This window comes from Cavia porcellus, unplaced genomic scaffold, assembly GCF_034190915.1.
Source record: "Cavia porcellus strain 051 isolate PalLab524CR breed Dunkin Hartley unplaced genomic scaffold, mCavPor4.1 scaffold_19, whole genome shotgun sequence".
NCBI classification, from domain to species: Eukaryota; Metazoa; Chordata; class Mammalia; order Rodentia; family Caviidae; genus Cavia; species Cavia porcellus.
Genome location: NW_026947502.1, coordinates 58815777 through 58840852, shown reverse-complemented (window position 1 = coordinate 58840852; position 25076 = coordinate 58815777). Strand labels below are relative to the sequence as shown.

Genomic DNA, 25076 nt, shown 5'->3' with positions numbered 1-25076 from the left:
TCTCTGCCTGCCTGCCAGTAAAATATGGCGAAAGACAAGCACTCCATCACTTTCTGGGCACAGGTGTTAAGCTAGCAGCTTTCATTTTGTGTCTCCTTGGGATGTGTACTCCTGGAACTCATCTCCCATGCTGTGGTGAAGCCTAAGATTCCCTGTGGAAAGAACTAGGAAGAAGAACCTGCAGGAAGCTCTGGCTGGTCAGCTGTATGAGTGAGCCATCTTGGAAATGAATGCCCCAGCCGATGCTGTCGGGATAAGTCATGCCCACTGTACCCTGTCCAAATTTCAAATTCATGAGCAAGATAAATGCCTGCTATATTAATATATAGAGCCTAGAAATGACTTGTTTGCAGGAACAAGGAGGTAAACACGTAAACAATTTTGAAACAATGTAGAATTAACATGGTAGTGATGTGTACTCAGTATCCCTTGAACAGATAAGAGATACCTAATCCTTCCTTCGTTATCAAGGAAGCCTTCTTCAGTGAGATGACAACCAAACAACTCTTAGATGAGTAAAGGTTAAAAGGTATTGGTGGTGCAGTGCTCTGAGCAGAGTGGACAGCAGTGAGAATGGAGAATCAGAAGCGGCATGATGTGATGAGGAACCATGAGTGTGCAGGTGCTGCTGGATCGTAAAGCTGGGGATAAGGAGCACTGATAGTGTAGCCAGAGACTGACAAAAGTTGATTCACAGTAGCCTTGTATGTGGGAAGAAGGCATATTTTCTCCAGTGTGTATTTTGTTAATGTATCGTGTGTAGCAGTGGAGCAGTCTGATCTAATTTGTGTTTCAGATGGAGCCTTTTATCAACAATAAAGAGATGAATCTAAGGGTCTTTAGACTGGAAGCAAGGAGACTAGTGGGGTGGTCTTTGGAAGAATTCAGGCTAGGACAGTAAAGACCTGAACTGAGACTGTAGTGGTGGAGAAAGTAGATTTGAGAAATAGCTAGCCTGAGATTAAGAATGGTAAAGACCAACAGCAAAATACTGCTTCTCTAAAATCTGAAATTCAGACACCTAGAAAACAACAACTTAGTGAAGAGAAAAAGAAGTTAAGCTCTGGGAAGCAAGAAAAAAAAAAAAAACAGAAAAATAGAAACTAGATTAACTAGAGAAACTGAAGACAATACAGAGAAAAGAAGGAAGCAGTCCACAATACCAAAGTCACCTCCTGGGGCGGGGACCTGTCTTCACAAACCCAAGAACAGTGCTTGGGACCAAGCCCCTGAAGGTTGGACACTAACAAGACTCTCTAGTATTGTGCCGAATGCATTGAAGAGGGCTATAAACCAAACATAACCAAACGCAAGCATGTAGCGCATGTAGCACATGCAGACCGAACCTAAGAAGTGAAGGAAAAAAACAAGAAGAAATCAGTGATAGGAAAAATTCAGTGAAGAGCGTGGGTAGCAGGCTTGGCTGCTGTGAGGACAGAATGTCAGAAGCAGAAGACTAGGTAGATGAAGTAGATCATACCTCAGTGATCATATCAATAGATCATATCACTCAGTGATAACCCTAAAGACAGCAAGATGCCGGGAAAGCTGGATCTGTCTGCTGCTAGATAACTTAACAAAAATAAATAAACTCAAAATTGCCGGAATAAAGGAAAAATTAGAAGACAACTCAAAACATAAACATTTATTCACTGAATGCATAGTAGAAAAATTTCCAAATCTAAGGAAAGATTTTGATATTGAAGTGTAAAAGGTGTACAGAATTGCAAATAGCCATGACCAGAAAAGAAACTCTCCAATAACACATCGTAATCATAATTCCAGAAATTCAACAAAAAGAGAATACTAAAAGCTGATAGAGAAAAATATCAAGTCATCTATAATGACAAGCAGCATCAGAACACAGTCAAACCTTAGATTGTGAGTAGTTCGATCTGTGAGTGTTTTGCAGCATTTCTGAGAGGTTTTAACTTGATAAATGAGCAGTGTCCTACAATCCGAGTGGTGTGTCCTGGTGTCACCTGGTCACATGTGGTCTTCTCCCGGCTTTGATAAACAAATGCTTCAGAATCAGTTACATTCTTGCAAATCAGGGTTTTACTGTAATTGCATGTTTCTCCACGCAAACCTTAAAGGCCAGGAGTACACAGAGCAAAGTTTTCCAAACCCTTAAAAAGAAAATGTCAACACAGGCTTTTATAGCCTGCAAAATTGACAGAGAAATCCTGAAGAAATGTGTGACCATTAAAACAGCATTGCAGACAATACTTAATGGAACCCTGACAAAGACGAGATCACTTGCACCAAAGGGCCCAAAGGAAAGTATGTATCTTCCTGGGAAAATAGTTAAAGAAAAGGAAAAATAAAGAAATAAGCAATGGAAAAATAATGCAGTGGCAGGAACCAATAAGTACATTATAATAACTAAATGCCAGCAATCTCAGCTCCCCAATGAAAAGACACAGACTGGCAGATTGGATTAAAATGCAATCCAAAACCACCAACAGGTGACATCTCTTCCAAAAGGAAATACTCAGCCTGAAAGTGAAGGATAGAAAACAATTCTGCATTCATTTGGAGCACAGAAACAAGCAGGCATAGCTGTCTCATTTTTAGACACAACAGACTCTGAGCCAATGAGAATCAACAAAGATGCCCAGGATATACTGGCAAAGGAGCAGTTCAACACAAGCAATAACAGTTGTAAATATCTATGCACCAAATGTCAGCACACCCAGTTTCATGAAACAAAAACTACTAGATCTAAATGGTCAGCTACACCCCTATACAATCACAGTGGGAGTCTTCAGGATACCACTGTCACAATTAGATAGGTCAGCTGTATGAAAAAATCAACATTGAAACATCAGCATCAAAGCACCATTGCAGAAGTGAACCTAAGGGGCCACGCTGGATGTGATGATGCATGCATGTTGTCCCAGCTCTTGGAAGGCTCAGACAGCAAGATCACCACAAGTTCAAAGTCAGTCTCGGCTATGTAGTGAGTTCGAGGCCAGCCTGAAAATACATAGTGAGACCCTATCTCAAAAACAAACAAGCAAACCTAACTACAGTGTTTCCAGCAACAACAGAATACACATTTTTCTCAGTAGCATGTGGGACTTTTTCCAAAGTACACTATAATTTAGGCTATAAACCATGCTTAAATAAATTAAAAAGAATTAAAACAGTCTACTCATACTATTGGATTATAGTGGAATGAAGCTGGAAATCAGAAGAATAGGAAATGAAGTTTAAATGTTATTGAATAGTCAATGGAGCACAGAATAAATTAGGGAAGAATTTTAAAAGTTTCTTGATTTAAATGACACAGATGCATAGCATACCAGTGAGACACAATGAGAGCAGTTGTAAGAGGAATGGGTATAGAAAAAGAGCAATCTCAAATAAGTTCCTTAACAGTAGGTCTCAGTGACCTAGAAGGACAAGAACAATCCAAACTGAAATTAATAGGAAAAAAATTACAAAGAGCAGAAATTAATGGAACATACTAAAAACAATACAAAGGACTAATGAATCAAAGAACTGGTTCTTTGAAAGTATAGGAAGGGGATGTGGTATGGAAGAGCAGAAAAAGATACTACACGTGAAGGAGAAAGGGGAAGTCAAAGGGATCAAGATGCAGTATGTGTGTGTAACAACTCCCCTACAGTGGCTATATATACTAGGCATCACAAAATACGCTAATAGCAATTTAGGAAAAATATCTAGCTGGGTATAGTGGTGCCTGCCTATAATTACAGCACTCTGAGAGGCTGAGGCAGGAAGATCACAAGTTTGAGCCCAGCTTCTGCAACTTAGCAAGATTCTATCTCATAATTAAAAGGGGAACTGGGCTGGGAACACAGTTCAGTTAGAAGCCTTATGATTCAATCCCTAGTACCCTTCCCCCTAAAAAGAAAGGTAAGGGGTTAAAAAAGAAAAAGGAAGTTAAATAAAATTTTAGTCCTGTGATTAAAAAGGACAGAAGGAAGGAAGACTCACCCAGATTTCTAGGTTAGATGAGGGCTCAGTGCCAGCGTCAGCATGTCAGGAAGAGGGAGGAATAAAGAAAAATGTAATTTAGGGACAAGGCTGGTTCAGGTCTGGCAGGCTGGATTTGAGGAGTCTGTGGCATCGTGTAGACATGTCAGCGTGGCAGACAAGTCAAAAATTAAAGCATGGACGTTTAGGCTTTATTTTGTGTTTTTGGTTTTGGTGATACTGGCAATTGAAGCCATGGGGCTATACACCAGCCCCTTCTTATTTTGAGAAAACATCTTGCTCAGTTGCCTGGGCAGGACTCAGACTTACAGTTCTCCTACTTAAACCTCCCAAGTAGCTGGGAAATTTAAGCTGCACATAAAGATGTGGCTGTCAGTCCTATAAAGGTAGTAGTTGAAGTAGTCTTGGACACATTTACCAAGGGGAAGAATTTTCATTGAAGAGACCTAAGGTATAACTCTGGAGCTCACTTATGTTTAAATGGTAACTGAAAGGAAATTAGCCCACAGAATCAATGGAAACGAACAGTCTGAAAAATTCCATGAGACATCAAGGAGTTGTCCCAGAACCAAAGAGGTCCCAGAAGTGAGTAGTCTTCCATGTCAAATGTGGACAGATGCGAGGTCTTCTTCATGCCATTAGCCAGCCTGGGCAAAACCAGATGTCAGAAGATAAGTGAATTCAAAGTAGGAAAATAGACACCAGCAAAATTTCCAAGGGAATGACAAGTAGCTAAGGAAGAACACAGGCAAATGGGAGGATTTGGGTAATTGCAGTGGTTTAGGGAAGATGGAGAATAAATAAATGCTTTTATCATTCAGCATGGTAATGCTATTAAAGAGGAAGAGATGGGCTGGGTGTGCTGGTGTACACCTGTAATCCCAGCACTGCGGAGACTGAGATAGGAGGATCAGTTGAGAGTTTGAGACCAGCCTGGGCTACAAAGTGAGTCCAAGGCCAGCCTGAACTGCATAATGAGACCCTGTCTAAAAAAAAAAAAGGATAGAAAAGAGAAGAAAAAGGTGTGATACAAGAAGTAATATGTAGGGGCTGGGGATTTAGCTCAGCGGCATAAGCGCCTGCCTTGCAAGCAGGCAGTCGTGAGTTCGATCCCCGGTACCGATAAAAAAGAAAAAGACAAAAAAAAAAAAAAAAGAAGTAATTTGTAACTGAAACAGGAGAGCAGAGGGCTGTGTTGGTCAGCTTTCTGTCACCGTGAGGGTACCTGAGATATTCATTTTAAAAAGAGGAAAGTTTTATTTAGGCTTAAGATTTCAGAAGTTTTCCATCCGTGGTCACTTGACTTTGTCACTTCTGGACATGTGATGAGATAGAACAATATGGAAGGCATGTGAGAGGGCACAGTGGCGCACCTCCCAGGGGACTGAGGCAGGAGCGGGAAAGAGTGGGCTGGTGGCAGGCCATGGCGCCCAAAGGCATGTCCCCATAACCCGCTCCCTTGAACAGGCCCCACCTCCTACATTCTTCTCCATTCCAGATCATGTCACTGGGGTACTGTGGTGCCCTGGAGTAAGCTGGGCGTGGTGGTGCCCTCCTGTAGTCATAGTTACCCAGGAGGCAAAGCCAGGTTTGAGGTCAGCCTGGACAACTTATGGAGACCCTGCATAAAAATAAAAAAAGGACTGGAGATGTAGTTTCTGGGCCCAGTCCTTGTTACCTACTTTTCTGTGTGTCTGTCTATCTAATGAATTCACTAGTGGGTTAAACCAGTGATGTAATTAGAGCCCTTAGGGTCCAGTAACTTCCCCAAAGCCTCTCAGCTGGCAGCCAAGCCTTCAGCACATGACCTTCAGGAGATATTTTGGGGCCAAACTATAACAAGAGTCAAGGGCAGTCCCTTGAGATAAGGAGAATACAGTAGCAAAAGGGGTGCAGATATAAATAATTATATAGATGTATGAAGGAGATTTAAGATCATAGCTGATGGACTTAATTTTATCTTTGTGAAAAGGACGGGCTTGTCCACTGAGAGGAGAGTGATGTGTTTTAGAGTAATCTTTTAAGGAGATGGAAAGCAAGGACTAACTCACGATAGGCAAGAAGGATTGAGAGGTGACCCAGAAGGCCCAGCTGGTGGTGAAGGTCACAATTCCATGCTAACGTCTGCTTGCTTTTATTCAGGAAATACCCTATCGAAATCCTATTCCTCCCTCTTTCCTGAGGCGTCAGCCCTAAGAGGAGGGGAAATGGATAACCAACAGAAAGTGAAGCAGAACCTGGAAAAAGCCAAAGTTGTGTTTAAAGCAAGAAGATAGGGTATTCTAGATAAAAATTGGAGGCGTTTTGTTTTGTTTTATTTTGTGTGTGTGCGTGCGTTTTATACTGACCTAAAGTTTCTAGAATACAAAATGGAAAACTTGGAGGGGAATTAAGAAAGAGAAAAGCCACAGATTTAAAAAAAATGCAGAGAAGGAAGAGAATGTGTGGGTGAGGGCTGGGAGTGGCAGATCTCACAGAGGGAAGACTTTGTTGGAAGAGACTGCCTGATGATGCTTTGGTGCAAGATGTTGTGGAGGTACATCTAACCCCTGGTCCCCAGCAATTTTTGACTTGCCCTTGGAGCTTTGTAAAGAGGAATTGAGAGCCCTTCGCCAATCAGGAAGAGGTTTTTTCTGGGTGAGGGCTGCCACCAGGTTTGCTCTGGAGTGCTTGATTGGTCCTCCCATAGAACTGTGAAACAGGTGCATCCTGCCCTGCTGGCTCTTGTTATGGCAGCTCCCACAGATTTAGTAGTAGTAATCACCATAAAAATTTAAGCTATTTGTGTGTACTTTATGGTTGATGGTTTTTAAGTTGATGCTTTCAACAACTCTCAAAGAAAAACAATGCAGGTAGTGCTGTCTCATTAATCAGCCAGAAAGCATGAGTCTCACTTCTCAGGGTCATATAGTAGTAAGTGGATGAGATACAAAGAGAAATCACATCTTCCATCTCCAAGTTTCTTAAGCCACACTACAGTTTTAGAGCTCGAAATCAGATGGGCTCATCTAACCCAACCAAAGGTTGCTATAATAGATGAAGCAACTAAAGCAGCAGTGTGGAAAAGGGGAAAATGTAAGGATCACATTGGGTTTCCTGGTAACCTAGCTCTGAGGTGGAGATCAGCATGCAGGGGTGGACAGATGTGTGGAAGGGTTGGGAAGGAAAGCAGGATGCAACAAGAGAGAGAAAAAGTCAAACTGTGATGGTACAGCTTCAGTCAGCTCTACAGGGAACTCTGAAGAGAGACTCTCCTCCAGCCTGTGCCAAACTGGGGAACCAGGCCTTCACGCCATCCACTTGTGAGAGCCCCTTGTGAGAGCATAGGACTTTGGCCAGCCCCACCCCTAGCCAATGCAAGGACCTCTGGGTTGTACACAGGGTTCATGTGGGCTTCAGTCCTGGTAAGCATCACTCCTTCCTGCAGCTCAGGAATTAACTATGGTGTTCTGGACCCAGAGCGCGCTAATGTAAGCCTCGGGATGCTGTACTGTAAAGTAGGAAAACCAATATGAAAAGTGAGCCTTGTGTTCTTTATTTCTGAAATAGGACGGGTAACTATAGTACCCTTTGGTTGTTAAGAAATTCAGTGAGGGCAAATTATCACAGCTGACTATATGCCCCCCACACACACACACACTACAGTTGTACTAGGGCAAGGAACTCAGGGACTTTACATTGAGCTACATCCCTGGGTCTTTTTAAATTTTTAGTTTGAGACAGGATCTCGCCAATTTGCTGCTCAGGCTGGGCTTGAACTGAAGTCCTGCTTCTACCTTCCAGATTACTGGGATTATAGGCATATGTCGCTATGCCTGGCAAAAGCTATATATACATATGTAGTACATAAGAATATAAATTTTTTTTTTGAGCCAGAGTTTCCCTGGGTAATTTGGGCTGACCTTGAACTCACAGGGATTCTCCTGCCTCAGCTTCCCATGTGCTAGGATTCCAGGTGTGAGCCATTTATAAATGCTGCATTTAAAGTGTGTAGTTCAGTGTCAGGCATAATACTGGCCATAAAGTTACTCAATAAATAATTCATTTAAAATTTCAAAGTGTTCCAGAAAGGCACGATGACTTTCTAGAGACCAGAGTTTGTTAAAAGTCAAAGCTAGAAGCATCCTGCTACCCTGTTCTTGGGTTTGGATTTCAGATCAAGAAATCTGGGTGGAGATATCTCCAGGGTGAGTCACAGTGTTATAGAAGGAAGCAGCCCCAGTGTGCCTTTACCTGGGAGAGTCTGAGTCTGTAGGCTAGGTCGCAGGTATCATCCCAAAGTGAAAATGTGCTTTTGGTGAGTGGAAACAAGAAGATAAAATTAAAGATAAAGTCATCTGAGTAGCACCCATCTCCAAGGCAGTTCTTTGGGTCAAGGGATGATTGCTCTGAGTCACTGGGGCTGAATCTGACGGTTGTTCTGTGTGTGGTGGTTGCCTTCACCACTAGATCTGGATTCTAGTCCCCTGGTCTTCCTCACTTACTGGGCACTTAACCAGCGATAATTTGTCTTCCTTCTCTTGGCCTAAGATTTTTCTATAAAGTGAGATTTTGAATCTGGCTAGGCTTCTTCTTACTCTATCATGATTTAATTTTTTTATTCCATGTATTTCCCACAATGCAGATATTTTAAAGCAGAACATGACTGCATTATACCATAGATAAATGTGTGGAAGGAAGCCTACAGAGAAACATGTTCAATAGCAAAGAAATCTGAGTATTTACATTTCAGGGAAGAATGGGAGAAAAATCAGTTTTGTGAGTCTACCAAAGTACTCCACAGTCATTACAGAGTCATTCCCTGTAATTTTTGTGCAGTTTTCCAAAGTTGATGGTTCAACATTTATCAGCAGTTGCTACTGTGCTAGGTGCTGTTCAGGGCAGGTTTATGCTGGCTGACTTCAGCTTTCTTCTCTAGGAAGAGATAGGAAATGGTCAAAGGCAGAAAGCTGAACCTCTTGTTTTTCACCAGAAAACACAGTGAGTGTTCAAATGCAATCTCCAGTATCATGAGGCCTTTACTGTTTATTGAAGCATTTGCCTTTTTTACTTCTTCAGTTTGTCTTCTGTGCTCTACTATTTTTGCTTGAGGTAATTTATAACTTGAGTAGCTTTTAAAGTATGAGCAACTAATTCTTTTATTGGACATGCAGCACATTTTTTATTATAACTCATATTAGTATTTTTAATTCTGGAAATTTAATCAGTATACTTACACTTACGGATTTTTTCTTGCCTGGCCAACTATACATTTACAGAACAAATGTTTAATTTTTAAGATTTAAGGGATTTAAAAGTTAGCTTTGAGAGGCTGGGGATTTAGCTTAGCGGCATAAGCACCTGCCTTGCAAGCAGGCGGTCATGAGTTCAATATCCGGTAGTGATTAAAAAAAAAAGTTAGCTTTGAAAATAGGTCAGGGGAAAACATCCACTTTTGTCTAAAGCAAGTCAGATAAGGAAATAAAAAAGCAATTTAGAAGCTTTACAAACATGGTGAAATCAATTTTGTATAGTTTTATGAATGCTGTCATGTGTTCCCTTTGTTTTGCCACTCATTCATTTCTCTGTTCATTATTATTCATTTCTTGTTCATTCATTTGCCAAATGTTGCTCTAGACATAAAGTAATAACAGTAAATAACACAGCCCGTGCCTACCATGTGCCGAACCTGTGCTAGGCACTTTGAAGTTGCATTCAGTGCTGTCATTTCTACAGTCCTGTAGTGGAGCAGGCCTCCCAGTGGGCATCCAGTTTTCCTTGCAGACTCACTGATAAGTTGTGTGACTTCAGGTGAAGACCTTCCTGTGTTAGTTTTCTCTGATGAAATGGGGCATTGTGCATTCTGTTTGCTTTATAACTTTGATGAAAGTATCGAATCTGTGGCTTTGAAAGAACTTTGGAAAGTATTAAGCACTATATGAAGACAAGTAACAGTCTTGTACTGTGGTAGCAGTTTTGTCCATCTCTTTGCCTGTGGAAGAATCATGGAGGATGGATACTTTTGTTGTTCCTTTGAACTGGTGTCTTACCACTTCCTCCACATGTACAGTTGCCCAAATTCTTGTCCATGGGGCAGGAATTCTTAGTGAGGTGGTGGAGAAATATACCTATGGTGAATAAATTCATTTAGGAATATCATTTAGTCCATATGCTGCATTAAATCAGCAACTGATGACTGAATGCTAGAACTAAAGGGCAGAGAGAGGGACATGGTATGTGATGACAGCTGTCCTCAAGAAGCTTATGCTTGGATTTTTGGAATTCCGAAGAGCTCGTGGCCTTAGTTGCAGTTTCCTAGAGATGGAGGGAGAGGTTCCACTGGCTCTGCCATGTTTCTGGGGACCCTCTGTTAGACACTGGGATCCCAGAACAAATCTTGTGAGGAACATCCCAAATGACTTGTAGCTTCATGTTAATTGACTGCTAGCTCCTAAGTTTCCTTGCACCTACCCTAGAATGAGAAATGTGGTCTGCCCTACTATAAACTCAACCCTGAAGTAACAAGAATTCCTGTCAAAATATCACTGCTAGATGTAGAGATTTTTCTCTTGCTCTATGCTGCCCCGCTCAGTGTCTACAACAGTGCTACCTGTGGCATAAATGAAAAATGCCTGTCGTCTAGAGTTCTCTTGATATCCGGACTCCCCAGATACTAGGCTGCTTGCAGCGGGAACTATCTCTGAATCCCATGCCTGAAATGTAGCTGGCACTCTGAATGTGTGTCAAATGAACATGCAGATAGGCACAACCAGAATCTGGTTGGATGTCTCAAGATCAGGACTTCCCAGCTTCTCCCTCAAACAAGCTCTAGCCTTGCTTTCCGCAGTCTGAGGCAGAGCCCAAAGTGGCCTGTCACTAATGGAAGTGCCCTTGTAATCTTAGTGTGTCTATTTATTTTCTGTTTTCTACTCCACTGATGTTCCTTTCAAAGGGCTGGATAAACCTAATATTCCAGAAGATCCTCCTGATGATGTCCTCTGTGGATTCCTGTCCATGGCTGTCATTTGGAGTGGTGTCATGGCAGTGTTTCCAAAGGATAATGCAGGGTGTTTTTGAAGTTGCTTCAGGGATTGTGGAAGAGCCCACAAACCCAGGAAAAAACTGGCAAAGAATAGAAGAAAAGCAGGACAGTTTATCAGATTGGTTCCATGGGAATTTGATAAGCCTATCCTTTAGCCTCAACTCTTATAGTTCTTATTATAGTGATACTACTGGGTGCGGTGATGCACACCTGTAATCCCAAGAGTTGGAAGGCTGGGGCAAGAGGATTGGAGTTCAAGGTCAGGCTGTACTCCAAAGTGAGTTCAAGGCCAGCCTGAACTACATAGCGAACCTGTCCCAGTAAATAAATAAACAAAGAAACTGAAAATTTTGCTACTTCTTCCAATACCGGGAAGACACGCAGATGCCTCATTTTAGTCTTTACATCTACCCTAAGAGCATGATATTTCTTTGTTTTCTTTGTTGCTGTTTGCATGATAAATTTCAGGTCCACAGGAGGGTTGAAGTAACTCTCTTGGGATTTAAGAGGTGCCCAAAACTAAGTAGTTGAGTGAAATAATGTTTTATGCAACTTTTTTGAGACAAGATATCACTATGCAGTTCAGGATGGCCTTGCATTCACTGTATAGGTCTAGACTGATGGTCCTCCTGCCTCAGCCTCTCAAGTGCTGGGATTACAGGTGTATGCTACCACACCCAGCTATATTTTATGCAGTATTTCTAAAAATTAAAATCCATTCAAGGTCTGGCAGGTTGGGGATTAAGGTGAGGTAAGGGAGTCATGCAGATGCAGGGTCAGAACCTTGCTTTCTTTCAAATTGTACATTGCTTATTGTGACTTTCACCATTCAATTTTAAATTACTTCATTAAAGTGTTACTCATCTGGATTAGTTTAAATTGGTTTTTGTTTGTTTTAGGTTTGTTTTTTGTGTGTTTTGGTTTGATGAGGCAAGATTCAACTATGTAGGTCAGGTTGTAGTACTGGCTGGTTTTGAACCAGAGATTCTACGTGGGCCCCCATATCCAGCTGTTTGTTATTTCGCACTCTTTTAATGTTGCCCCTGAGGCCAGTGCCTTTCTTACCCCAGCATGTGCCAGCCCTGCCTTGGGGATCGTGCGTCCCGGCTTGTGTAGGCTGCAAGCTAGACTACAAGTCTGAACAGAGTTTTCCGACCCTGAGTCATTTGTCTTTCTCCTCATACCCCTCAGACCCTGGTCATCTTTCTGCATATCTGCTGCAGAATGTTCCCTTAGCCTTATCAGCTTTTAATGTTCCCTTAGCCTTAGCTCCATTATTTGAGGATATCTTTAATGCTAAGAAATGTACCTTTCTGTGCTTTTTTTCCCTGTAAATTTATATCATACACCTTCACTGGCTTTTTCCTCCCATGTTAAAACAGAAACCAGCTAAATATCCAAACTTAAAGATATAATGTGCACCAATCAATATCAATTCCAGAGTCTTCTGTAAGAAGTTAAAGTCTTTCAAACACAGCTTCACTGTGAACTGATCCAGATACCAACAGCACATGGGAATGCTTAACAGAAATCATGAAAGGGACGCGTTTCCATGGTCCACTTTGATCATGTTATCCATACATAGAACCCTTGCCTGCTTCAGCTGCACTCAAAAGAACTTGTCATCTCGCTTAGAAACTTTCTGTTATGCTCAGTATTGCCATATCTCCCATGGTACCTTTCTTCATACATAGTCCAACAGTTACTTTTCCTTCTCTATGAGCAGCTTGGAGCCAGGCTTCCAGATCCGCACTGTCAGAGTCTGCATTGTCAGGGATGATGGATGGCAGCATCAGGTTAGCAAAAGACTTCACTGCAACAGTTCCTTTTCCTGGTATTCTGTTGACAATCTGTGTCATAGCATGCACCATCAGCATCTCAGAACAGTCTCCTCCATGAGCTATTCTAAGATCCTGTGCAGTGTAGGCAAGAACACACAGAGCATCATGCAAAGATCCGTCTACTGCATCTACAATTTGTGGAATGGCACTATGCAAAGCAATGTGCAGGCCTCATCCAGGGCAACCCCAGAAAAATGAACGAGTTTGTCTTCTTCAGTCATGACTTCTTCAATAAGTTTGCAACTTCTAAACTTTTCCAGTTCTAGAGGACAGAATTAGAGCCAACTTCACCACCTGTGACTAGAGCTCAGCATTCCATACCTCTGAATCTGCATGCTCAGGAGCCATGACACCAGCAGCACCAAAGCGCTAGTCAAGAGAATTATAAATTAATAAAAGTCTATTCCATGCTTAAGAATATGTTCACCTTTCTCCTTCATTTTTTCCTTTCTGTGTGTTCTATTTCTTCAACCTTTGCTGTAGAAACTAGTTACCCAAGGAACCAAATATCTTTATTTTGTCTGTATCCATTCCGGTATTTGCAATAAGAATTTTGACATTTTCAATTTGCTTTGGTTGATTTACTCCAGTTTTTATCCAACAGAAAGCCTTCACCTAAATAACATATGCTAATTCCCTCCTAGCTTCTTGATGACATGAATATTTTTATTATTTGAGAAACGTCACTAACCAGCAAAATGTATAGGAGGAATTTTGACTTACAAGACAAGCTACTGAATTCATATTTGTTCTTTCATTCTACGGTTTCCTAGTATTTAAAAAGCAATAGGTAATAGCTAATGTAGAGTTGGCTAGAGTCATGTACTCTTTTCTTTTTTTCTTTTGGGTTTTGAAACAAGGTCTCACTATGTAGCTTGGGCTGGCCTTGAATTCACGGAGATCCTCTTGCCTTAGCCTGCTAAATGCTAAGATTATAGGTGTACACCACCATGCCAGGTTGTATAATATTCATTTATTCTTAACTGGGGTCACAGATTTTAGAACTAGGTAAGGCAGCAATTACTACAAAGTGCTATTTTGTAGCTGTCTTTTTTTCTTCCTGACAGCTTCTCAGTATGTAGTCCATGTTGGCCTTGAACTCACTGTGACCCTCCAGTCTCAGACTCCTGAGTGCCAAGATTATGGATCTGTCCCACCAGTCCTAGCTTTTGTAGCTCTTTTGATACCAGATTCATCCACAAATGCTTAAAAGTCAAGTGATTTAAAACAAGGCACAAGGGCCAGGGATTTAGCTCAGTGCTTTCCTGGCAAGCACAAGGTCTGGAGTTTGGTTCCTGGGACCAAAATACCCACTGAAGGTGCAGGCCATCCTCTTTCTGCTGGCTACCAGGTAAAGAACTGTGAGGGATTGGCTTATCCACCCAGTTCTTCAGAACCGTGGTATCTCTTTCCCTTACAGCTGTTACCATCTTTAAGGCTAGAGCTGATATAGACAGTAGAGACAACTGCCTTCTTTTATTAGTGCCATCGCCACTGGAGACTTGCTAAACAGCACCTTGAAAACTCTTATAAGCAGAGAACGAAATACTTCTCTTATGGTAACCAATGAGGGGGCCACGGTTCTAAAAAACATTGGTGCTGACAAGTTCGAGACCAGCCTGGACTGCAAAGTGAGCTCAAGACCAGCCTGAGCTGCATAGTGAGACCCCATCTCAAAAAAAAAAAAAAAAAAAAGTTTACTTCTCTATGAGAAGTAAGGTTATATATTCATATTTTCTTTGAAGCAGTACTGTGATAAGCAGTTAAAATTTTCCCTAGACAGTTGGAGGTACAGACCTGGAATTTAGAAGAAAAATCAGAACTAAAAATGAATGATTTCAAAGCCACATATCCAGACTTAATGTTGAAGTTTTAGCAGGAGCAGCAGTGCCCACACATCCATTGGCTGTGTTACAAGAGGCATCGTCTGAGATGGAGCAGGTGGGAGAGCGCAGAACCCAAGGAGGAAGTGACCTCAGAAGGAACTGTGTGGCTGACAGTCAGAGGCTGCAGGTCAAAACTCATGAGTAGTCATCGGCACAGTCTTGAGCTCAGAAAAGAAAAACTAGTATGCAAGGGGCAGAAGAGTATCACAAACTAGAAAACTAAAACAGAAACAGTTCTCTTAGGTGCTCACTGTGTAACTTTGAACTCTAGTTAATATGAGAAAGGACATTTTTTCTGGATGGCAACTAGACTTTTTTTTTTTTAATTTAAGGAGAAAAAAAACAGAAAAAGGGTACCAGTAATACAAAATTTTAAAAATAAACAGTAAGAAATCACTAGTTAATAGATTACATATTCTCATCTTAGAAATAGTTGTTCAAGTTTCAAAATTGAAGCATATAAAGTGGACTTTCAAACAGTGAGAGTGCAAACAGTTTTGTTCAATGATCCAAAAAAACTCAGTAATATGGTTATCTATCTTATACACTTAAACATATATGCAGTTATAACCTTTAGAGCACTTTCTTTCCTTTTCTTTTGTACAATGACAATTATACATTTTGGGTTTTATTACTCCCACAATTCTTATTACTTTTTTTTTTTGAAGAGAGTAAAACCAAATGCAACATATCAGAACAGAGTCAGTCAAATCAAAAGGATGGACATAATAGATAATGTAAAAACAAAATACAAGGTGATCAACAATGGTTACCATACTGCCTCTTGCTATTTTAAGAAGAATTGCCAGTTATAATAAAATTGAACAAAACAGTAAAGAATAAAACCAAAGCATTGGAGACATTACAGAACTTTAAAAGAAGATAATAGTCAACCGGAATGGGCGTCATAATGAATCTTATTGTTTTCACAGTTTTGCCTATACTTTCGAACTTGGTACTATCAAGCAAAGCAGAATAGAGGAAAATCAGTCAAAACAAAATGATGAGGGCAATACAGGATTTCAAATCAAGTTAATAGGAAATCAAAATAGGTTACTATAATATATCCTGCTATTTTTTATTTTTCCCTTAATTGAAAAGATAAAAAGAAAAAAGTAAATAATTTAAAAAAAGGAGGGATTGAGATAAAAGAGGGCATAACAACAGAACAGCATAGGTCAAAACATAACCATTTAAGCAAAATAGTGTTTCACCACTAAATATCCTGACATAAAAATAGTTAACCATAGTGTCTCTTACCTTGAAATCTTTCAGTATAACTTCGTATACTGTAGCACCAAAAATATCAAGGCACTATAAAACCATTCAAGAGAATGACATTATTACAGGGTATTTAGAACCAATTAACAGAAAATGAACAGTGGTTTCTGTATAATCTCCTTGTCTATAAAAGTTTTTACTTATATTATCATATATAATAAAATCCAATAATATACAACCTTTTAAGACCAATGGAAACAGAAGAATACAAGTTTGATAGGACTTCAAAACACAGTGATACTAAATCAGTACTAGCTATTATGATGTCTTGTTTTCTCCAAAATAGCTGTTTCTACCATCCGATCTTCTCTGCCTCATTTCTGTTGAGCTCTTTTTCTGTCGTTTGTTGTCAGTTTGTCTTCATTTCGCTTTCTGCTCCATTCATTGTGGCCTCTCTGCCACTGTTTCTGGAATCTTGGTATTTTCCTTTTTTAGAATATCCTGCAGTATTCTCTGTAGAGTTGAATTGGTGGTTGCAAATTCCCCTAGCTCCTCTTTATCCTGGAAGCACCTTGTTTCTCCATTAATTTCTAGGGACAGTTGTGCAGGATATATCGATCTTGGCTGGAGGTTATTATTTTTCAAAGCTTGAATTATTCCCCCCCCCATGCTCTTCATGATTTGATGGTTTGTGCCGAGAAGTCTGCTGTAATTCTGATGGGTGTTCCCTTGTAAATGATCTGTTTCTTGTCTCTGATGGCTTTTAATATTCTGTTCTTATATTGGATTTCTGGAATTTTGATTTTTATATGCCTGAGTGTAGCTCTGTTTGGGTTGTAGGTAGCTGGGTGCTGTGTGCCTCGTACATCTGAGTATCTTTACCATTTGCTAAATTAGAGAAATTCTCTTGGATTATTTCTGTGAATAGCTTTTGTAGTCCATTTGTTTGTGTCCCTACTTCTTCTTTTATGTTCTTAATTCTTAAGTTATAGATCCTCTTATCATCTTCTAGCCTTTGTATTATTGCTGTTTGGTTTTTTTTGTTATTTTTAAGAAGTTTTTCATTTCATGCTCCCCTATTTCAAATCTGCCCTCCAGTTCAGATAATCTATCCTTAGTTTCTTTCAAGCTGTTATGCCAGTTTTTGATAGAGTTTTTAGTTTCCTGATAAACTCTTTGAAGCTGCTTCACGTATTCTGTGTTTTCTCTATTTTCTCCATCAAACAATTCTCCCCTTTTTTTCTGTTCTTCCATTCCACCATCTGTTTTTTCTTGGGTGGTACTTAGCATTTCTCTAACTATTCTACTTATATCTTGCTTCAAGTCGTTAATAACTTCATTCCTGAACTCGTCTATAAGGCTCTAGAGATAGAGCTTTATGTCTATTGGTGCCGTGTCTGATACTTCATGTTTCTCAGGATTGGGGGCCGAGGACCCTTTCTTGTTGCTCCCTCTTCCCATATTTTTTGTTCCTTTTATACAAGCGAATATAGGAGGCCCAGTTTCTTTCTTTGTTGGTTACAGTTTGTTTGAATTGCGCCGGCTAGGTTTTCCCGCCCACTGCAGTGTACTAGGGAGACAGAGACCTTGGGCAGCCTATGCTGGGCCCGCCCCTCCAGGTCAACCTAACGAAGGCTTCACTGCTAGGGTGCACCTCCAGGCGCTGGAATGTGGTTTGGGCTAGCCTACTGGGTCTTAGTCAGCGGCGTCATGCAGGCCAGGCACTGCCCACCAATCCCGCTTGAGGGGGGAATATGTGACTGAAGTCACTGCAACCACCTGTTCCGGCTATTCTGCCCGGTCCCAATATGTCCTTTGCTGAAGCCTCCTACTCTAATGGAAGTGTCCCCGACCCGCTCACTCACCACAGGTTGATGCAGGGCTCCCGGCCAGTCCCGCTCTCAACTCCATTCACCGCTTTCCACTCTCAGAGCTTTCACGTCTCTCTCCTTGCTGCACTGATTGGGACGCAACAGTGGCTACAGGAAATTCAAATCGCAGCTTCCAGTGGCGCAGGGTCCAGCTTCCACGCTGAGACCTTATCTGTTCCTGTTATAACACCGGGATTGCGTTTCCAGTTGGTTTCTCTTAGTTTAGTTCGTTCCTAGGTCAGCAAAGTATATCTCCCCTTGCTTAGGATTTCTCGCCCGGCACCATTCCTGGATTTTAAGTGTGGTTTTTCAGAGAGCCTCCAAAGCTGCTGCTATCTATCCGCCATGTTCTCCCAGAAGTCTTGCAACTAGCCATTTAAACCACCATTTTTTGTCAACTTCTAAGATTTTTTTAAAATTGGCAAGTTTGGGGGAAGAGAGCATAAACTTATTTTTAATGTATTTTTGTTTCATAATTGACTTCAAATTGGCACATATTGGGGAAAGAACTTATAAACTTATTTTTAATATATTTTATGTTATATAATTCTTTTTTGCACTAAATTCGAGCTTTTCATGTATGACAATTTTGCTTGTTACCCAAAATAATTAAAATCTATTGGATTACTTTGTGAATCTCATTCATGAATAGCTGATTAAAATTTTCACTTTTTTTGGTACATTTATTTTTGGTACCCAAAATAAATGAAAATGTATTGGATTACTTTGTAAATCTCGTTCATGTATAGCTGGTTTTTAAATTTTTATTTATTTATTTATTTGCCACAGACATTCAAACTCATGACCTTGCACTTACCAGCCAGGCACTGTACCACTGAACTACATCCCTCGTCCTCAGTCTTTACTTTTTATTAGTACATGTTGGCCATTCATAATGATCACAGTCATCATGGGAAATGTATACCTGTATAATATATCTTAATTCTTTTTTTACCCATTCCCCTTCCCTCCCTTCAATCCTTCTTCTTTTCCCATTTACAAAAACTGTTCTCTTTTTTTCTATTCTCTCTTTTTTTAAAATTTCTTTTCCCCTTTTCCCCCTTCCTCTTTCCTTGTTCTCCTTCCTTTTAAACAAGTTTTTCTTCCCAATATCTGTCTTCCATTTTGCAGATTGGTTTCACTTGGGTGTCTCACACAAGAGATTGCAATATTTAAACTTGTGTGTCTGATTTGTTTTACTTTTAAGATTATGGTCTTGAGGGCCAGGGATTTAGCTCAGTGGCATAAGTGCCTGCCTGGCAAGCGCTAGGTCATGAGTTCGATCCCTAGTACCAAAAAAAAAAAAAAAAAAAAAAAAAGATTATGATCTTGAGATGCACCTAAAAATGACTCCCAAGTTTATCCTTCTTTATGACAAAATAGTATCCATTATATATAAAAAGCACATTTTCTTTATCTACTCATTAGTTGAAGGGCATATGGGCTGTTTCCAAGCTATAGGTGTTTTGGTGCTATAAACATGTGTATGCATGTATCACTGTGGTATGATATTTTTAATTCTTCCAGGAAGGTATCTAGAAAGAGAGTGGCTAGGTCAAGTGGAATCTCTTTTTAATCTTTTGAGGCATCTCCGTACTGATTTCGCAGTGGTTGTAACAATTTATACTCCCACCAACAATAAAGACAAGTTCCTTTTTCCTTTGCCTTGGCACATTTTGTTACTGGTTGATTTCTTGACGATTGCCATTCTTTCTGGAGTGAGATAGATAGCTGATTTGTTTTTATGTGTCCATAACAAGGAAGTAAAATACTGTTTTACTTCTTCCTCCATATCCATTGAGTTCATAAAACCATGTTGGTATAAAATGACACTCTTTTTATTGCATTCACTAGCTTAAATGATGAGTTTCCTTTTTCTGTCTTAACTTTGATGAAGAGATGTTTTCTGCAGCAGGGCTCTGATGTGAACATTGAATGGTCATAGCTTTCTACAAGTTCATTAACTCTTTCTGTTTAGAGTATCTGCTGCTTGGCAAGTCATTCAAGGAATTTGACGAAACCCAAAATCTTAAAAGGCAAATGCAAACCATTTAGGTATGCATTACAAAGGATAATTTAGTTCACTTGAATCTCACTGACTTGACATCCTGAATCAGTCATCAGCATTTATGATTAAAAAAATCAGTCAGGCCGGGGATTTAGCTCAGTGGCATAAGCATCTGCCTTGCAAGCCCACAGTTGTGAGTTTGATCCCCTGTACTAAAAAAAAAAAAAAAAAAATCGTACTAAAAAAACAAATCAAATCATTGCCTAAGAACCTTTACCGTACCGAAGGTATAACAAATTAGCATAACTGGTTAACTTGGCCTCCAGATGCCTGCTTCATTCATTCATTTGTTTAGTACATACATAATTCATGCCAAAGCTGAGGTCAGTGACAGTAACTGCACTTATGACTGCAGGACTAGCATCTTCACAAGAGATGAGACGTTCGAGACAAATGGCAAATACAGTAATAGAAAGTGTGGGGACTGTAGTGAGGGGTTGGCTGACTGTGTATATGGGGAAAGGTAAAACATGAAGGGGGAGGCCGTATACAGAGATAGTTAATAAAAATCTTGGTATCACTTACTAAGAATGTGAATTATATCCTGTGTGAGTTGTTTTAAACAGAAGGAAGTCATGATTGGCATTGGGTTCTACTATGGGTAGAACGTAGAACAGGTTTAACGGGGAGGGAAAGCTGAGGTCAGTGAAACCAGTTATAAGATTATTATAGGCTTGGCACGTGGTGCACAGGAGGCGGAGGCAGGAGGATCTTCATGAGTTTGAGGCCAGCCTGGGTTACACAGTGATTAAAGGTCAACTTGAATTATGTGGTAAGACCGTGTCTGAAAACAAAAAGACTGTTGTAGTGACTGAGGTGCAGAAGGAGGGTCTAGCGTAAGGTAGTGCTCAGATGAAAAGGAGCAGTCAGATTTGAGGGAAGAGAGTTGGGAGGCGGTGGGAATTAGTTGTTGAGTGGATACTGTAAGAAGAATAACAGTGTAGAGTCAGGGACGAGGGCTGGGGGAAGGCAGCCGGAGTACCTGTGACTGATATCAGCCTTCAGCTGTCTCTGTCCTGAAAGATTACATCGGCCGAATCATCAGAGGAGTCGATTCATCCCTGCCATGAATCCTGCCTGTTCATCTGTGAAACCAGCAATGAAGGGAGACCTTTGGAACAGTGCTGAATAATTATGAATCAGGTTTCATAGGTAGGAGCTCCTAGGGTTTCCACTTCTGTGTTCTGGACCATGCTTGCTTCCACTGCAGTGGGAGGCCCTTTTGGTACTGGATTTCAGGCCTTCTCTTAATAGCTCTATAATTACATGTATGCTTTCTGTTTCATCTTGATAATGGTTGTTATAATTAGCACTTTATATCTTCAAAGAACTCAGCACCATTAAACAATTGATCTGTATAACATCCCAGTGAGTGAGGAGGAGAGGATTCTTGCTCCATTTTCCACGTGAAAATACCCAAAGATACTCAGTGGCTTGCCCAAGGTTACATAGTATCACATTGACAGAACTCAATTTTTGAATCTGCAGTTTCCTTATCTTATCACATTCAATAAGCAAGTTTATTGTCAGCCTTAATATATCATACCATGTTTTCCATTTCACTTATTCAAAAACCTCTAAGCTTTGAGACCTAGAAATGGGTGAACAAGATCAAGGAAAGAATAAAGGTGACCAAATGACTATGCTCTGCATATGGCAGGGAGGAGGTTGTAATAAAACTAAGTTTCAGCTCCTAGTATATCCAGGGAAAGATTGTTTATTTTCTAGGGAGGTATGACATCACTTCAACCAACAGAACAGTCAGACAAAGCTTCCTTTGATACTCTAGTATGACTGTAACACTGTATAGCACCAATAAAACAGTTACATATAGAGAGAGAGACAGAGACAGAGACAGACCGACAGAGCGAGAGACAGAGAGAGAGAAGCTGACTTTGAAGTTAGACCAGGGCTGAAATCACCCCAAGAGGGAGGGAGCTGGATGACCCTGGGCAGGCTCCCTGTCCTATAGCACTGTGGGAAGGATTTAATCTTGATGTATATCAGCTGCCCCACATGGAATTTGACTGTTACTACTTTATAAATGGTTGCTGTTATATTTATTCTCATTCGTGAATAAAGTATAATACTGAAAGGGCCTTTGACTTTTCTGTTGGATTACAGGACCAGATAAATTAAACTGTGGAGGTTATTACAGCCTATTAAAGAAGCCAGTGAAACATTTTGATCTTGAGTCAACCAGATACTGGTACCGCCCCTCCTTCACTGACAAATATGGGAAGGTAATTTCAGCAGGTTGACCATCAGTGTGTGCCTTCCAAAACAGTATAGTCATGTTACAGTAAACTTTTTATATTTGCTGCGTCACAAAGATTTATTGAAGTGATAAAAAAGTTATTATGGAAACAGCATGCAGTAACTGTGGCAACAGTTATTTGATCTCACAGTAATTAGCTAAGCATTTGGTTGCACAATACTTTCACAATACCTTCCTGGTTAGTTCATTAAACAAAATTAGCTTTTGTTTGAACTAGCTTCCTAGACTGTCCTAAATTTGATTTTCATTTAAAAGATTTGGAAAGTGGTTTTTTAAAACTTTCCTTTCCTTTCCTTACCTTTCCACAGAGACAAACTGATGTGTTCTGGTTATAACCATTAATCTAGATAGCCTCAGTTCAGCAATAAAAAGAAACATAGGGAAATTGGATCAAGAAACAAGATCCATCAATATACTGTATACAAGAAACACTTTTAACTGGAAAGGAAATTCATAGACTGAAAATCAAAGGGCAGAAAACAATTGTTCATGTAACAGGAGAGCAGAAAAAAATCAGGAGTAACTTGCCCATCAACTATAGAATGGCTAAGAAAGATATGGTATTTTCATGCAGTGGAAAGCTACCCAGCTATAAAGTAAAATAGTCTCAAGGCTCTTGTAGGGAAATGGACACAATTGGAGATCATGTTCATGGGTGAAACAGTTTGAACTCATGGGCGTGAACACTAGCATAAGAAACAGGAGGAGTTAGTGGGATCCAAAAGCAAAATAGTTAATGTAAGAGCAAAGGGGAGGAAATACCTGGAAGGGAAAAATGGAAACTACTGTCAATTTCTTACTGTCTTATCTTGAACTCTTGTATTGTTTTCACAATTTTGTTAGATTTGCCTTTGTTTTGTCTTGTTTTGTTAGATGTTACTTTGTCTGCTGGTATGGGCAGCTATTTTGAACATGATGGGATATATTCTGGTAATCATGGTTGTTTCATATTATATTGTTTTGAAGTCTTATAATACTTTCATTCGTTTGTTTAATTGGTTTTATTCTGTTTTGTTTTGTTTGATTTTATTATGTGTGATGGTGTGAACAGCTATTTTGAAGAAAACGAGACATTATAGTAGCCATTGCTGATTTCCTATCATCTAGTTTTGAAGTCCTATTATGCTTTTCTTTTTTTGTTTTGATTGGTTTTATTCTGTTGTGTTTTATTTGATTTTATTATGTGTGATGGTATGGACAAGTTTTTTGAGGAAAATGAGGTATTATAGTAGCCATTGTTCATTTCCTGTTAACCTGGTTTTAAAGTCCTGTAATGCTTTCATTCTTTTGATTGGCTTTATACTGTTTTGTTAAGTTTGATATTATTGTGTGTGAAGGTATGGCCAGCTATTTCAAAGAAAACAAGAGACATTATGATAGCCACTGTTGGTGTCCTGTTGTCTTGTTTTGAAGTCCTATGTGCTTGCATTGTTCTGTTCTGATTTGCTTTGTTCTGTTTTACTCTCTTTAAAATAAAATTGTTTTTAGAAAACTATCTTTTCAACATACAATTTATGACCATATTTGAGACTGTAACTTTTTTATATAATTCTCTCTACTACAGTACAATAATGATTCCTTGGACTGTCTTCTGAAGTTATCTCAGTCTAGCAGAGTGGACTGAGAAATGAACAGTGATATTAGAGACCAGGATCTAATTGTGACCCTGGTCCTGGATTGGACTGCAGATTGGTATCAGCTGGCATCCTTCCACTGTCTTAGTTTCTACCCTGTGAGGTTGGGTTGCTATAATATGCATGCTGGGAATGTGGTCTGTGATTGGTTCTCCGCTGGTCTCCTGATAGGACCTGGATCTAATAGTTGCCTTGCCTTTTCTAAGCTACTTTTCTAGGTGCGTCTGCCCTGTTCTGCATAGCTCCCACTGCACTGGGGATCTCTCTTTATGCGAAGTGGAGTATATTGTAGATGACTCACTTAGACAGTGATGTCACTCTGGGAGGACTTCCTCTCAAGATAAGGACCTCTCATACTGGGTTTCTGCCTGAAACCCCCTCCTTCACCAATCCCCATGAAGAGATGAAGAGTAACCCTTGCTGTTGGGCAAAATGGTAACTTGAAACACAAAGCTTCCAGCATTCAAGATCTCAAAATAGAAAAATAATTAAAATGAAACCAAAGACTTGTTTTATTTACTAAAAATGAAAAGGGTTCCAAAGTAAATTAGTAAAACAGGATTTTAAAAATCCAGTGATTTGCTTTTAAGTCAACTCAGTGTTTTAAGACGTTGTGAACATTAGAAAACTCTGCTTTCTGGGCTTTGGGGTAAGTTCTTTTCTCAGTTAACTCCCTGTTACCCGTTTTTGATTACGGAAGTTTTTTGGCACATGACCTGTAGTATTTCTACGCCATGTATATTTATTTGCCTGAGATTATTGCTTTCTATGTAAGATAAATACATTTTCAGTTTCCTTGACCACCAGTAGAATTCTGATGCTTGTTTGGTCTTGGCATTTTTTTCAGGCCATTCTGGAAAGAATAAAAATGACAATAATAACATACATTATTTTAAGTGATCTGAGTATCTGACTTTTTTGCAGGGGACATCTTTTCATTCCTGCTTCTATCCTGAATGACTTTGACATCTTAGCTAATGTAAAAAAGGTTCCCAAAACTTCTTGCTCCCTTTCCCTGCCATACATTCTTTCTTCTCCCTAGAATAAACTCTTTCTTGTCCTCCATTTTGAAACATTTGATGTTCCTTGAAGAGACTTGTTGAAGCTTCCATAAACTTTCCTCACTTTGCCCCCCTCACCTGGCTCTCCCATGTCATATAGATGGCTCTTCTTGGACCATGCATACCATTTTACATTACCATTCTTGGTTAAAACTCCTCTCTTGCCTGGTGGGCTGTGATGTTCGTCACACGCCTTGTTCTTCCTATGCCTTCTTATGGTTTTCTATGT

The 25076-nt window shown here is 39.9% G+C and overlaps 1 protein-coding gene and 1 pseudogene across 3 annotated transcripts in view; one reads left to right on the top strand and one right to left on the bottom strand.

The window, feature by feature from the left end:
* Nsmce2 (NSE2 (MMS21) homolog, SMC5-SMC6 complex SUMO ligase) overlaps nt 1-25076 on the top strand; it is a 281922-nt gene that overhangs the window by 169659 nt on the left and 87187 nt on the right. The window lies entirely within an intron of this gene.
* Nucleotides 12559-13487, bottom strand: LOC106027122 (T-complex protein 1 subunit beta-like; annotated as a pseudogene).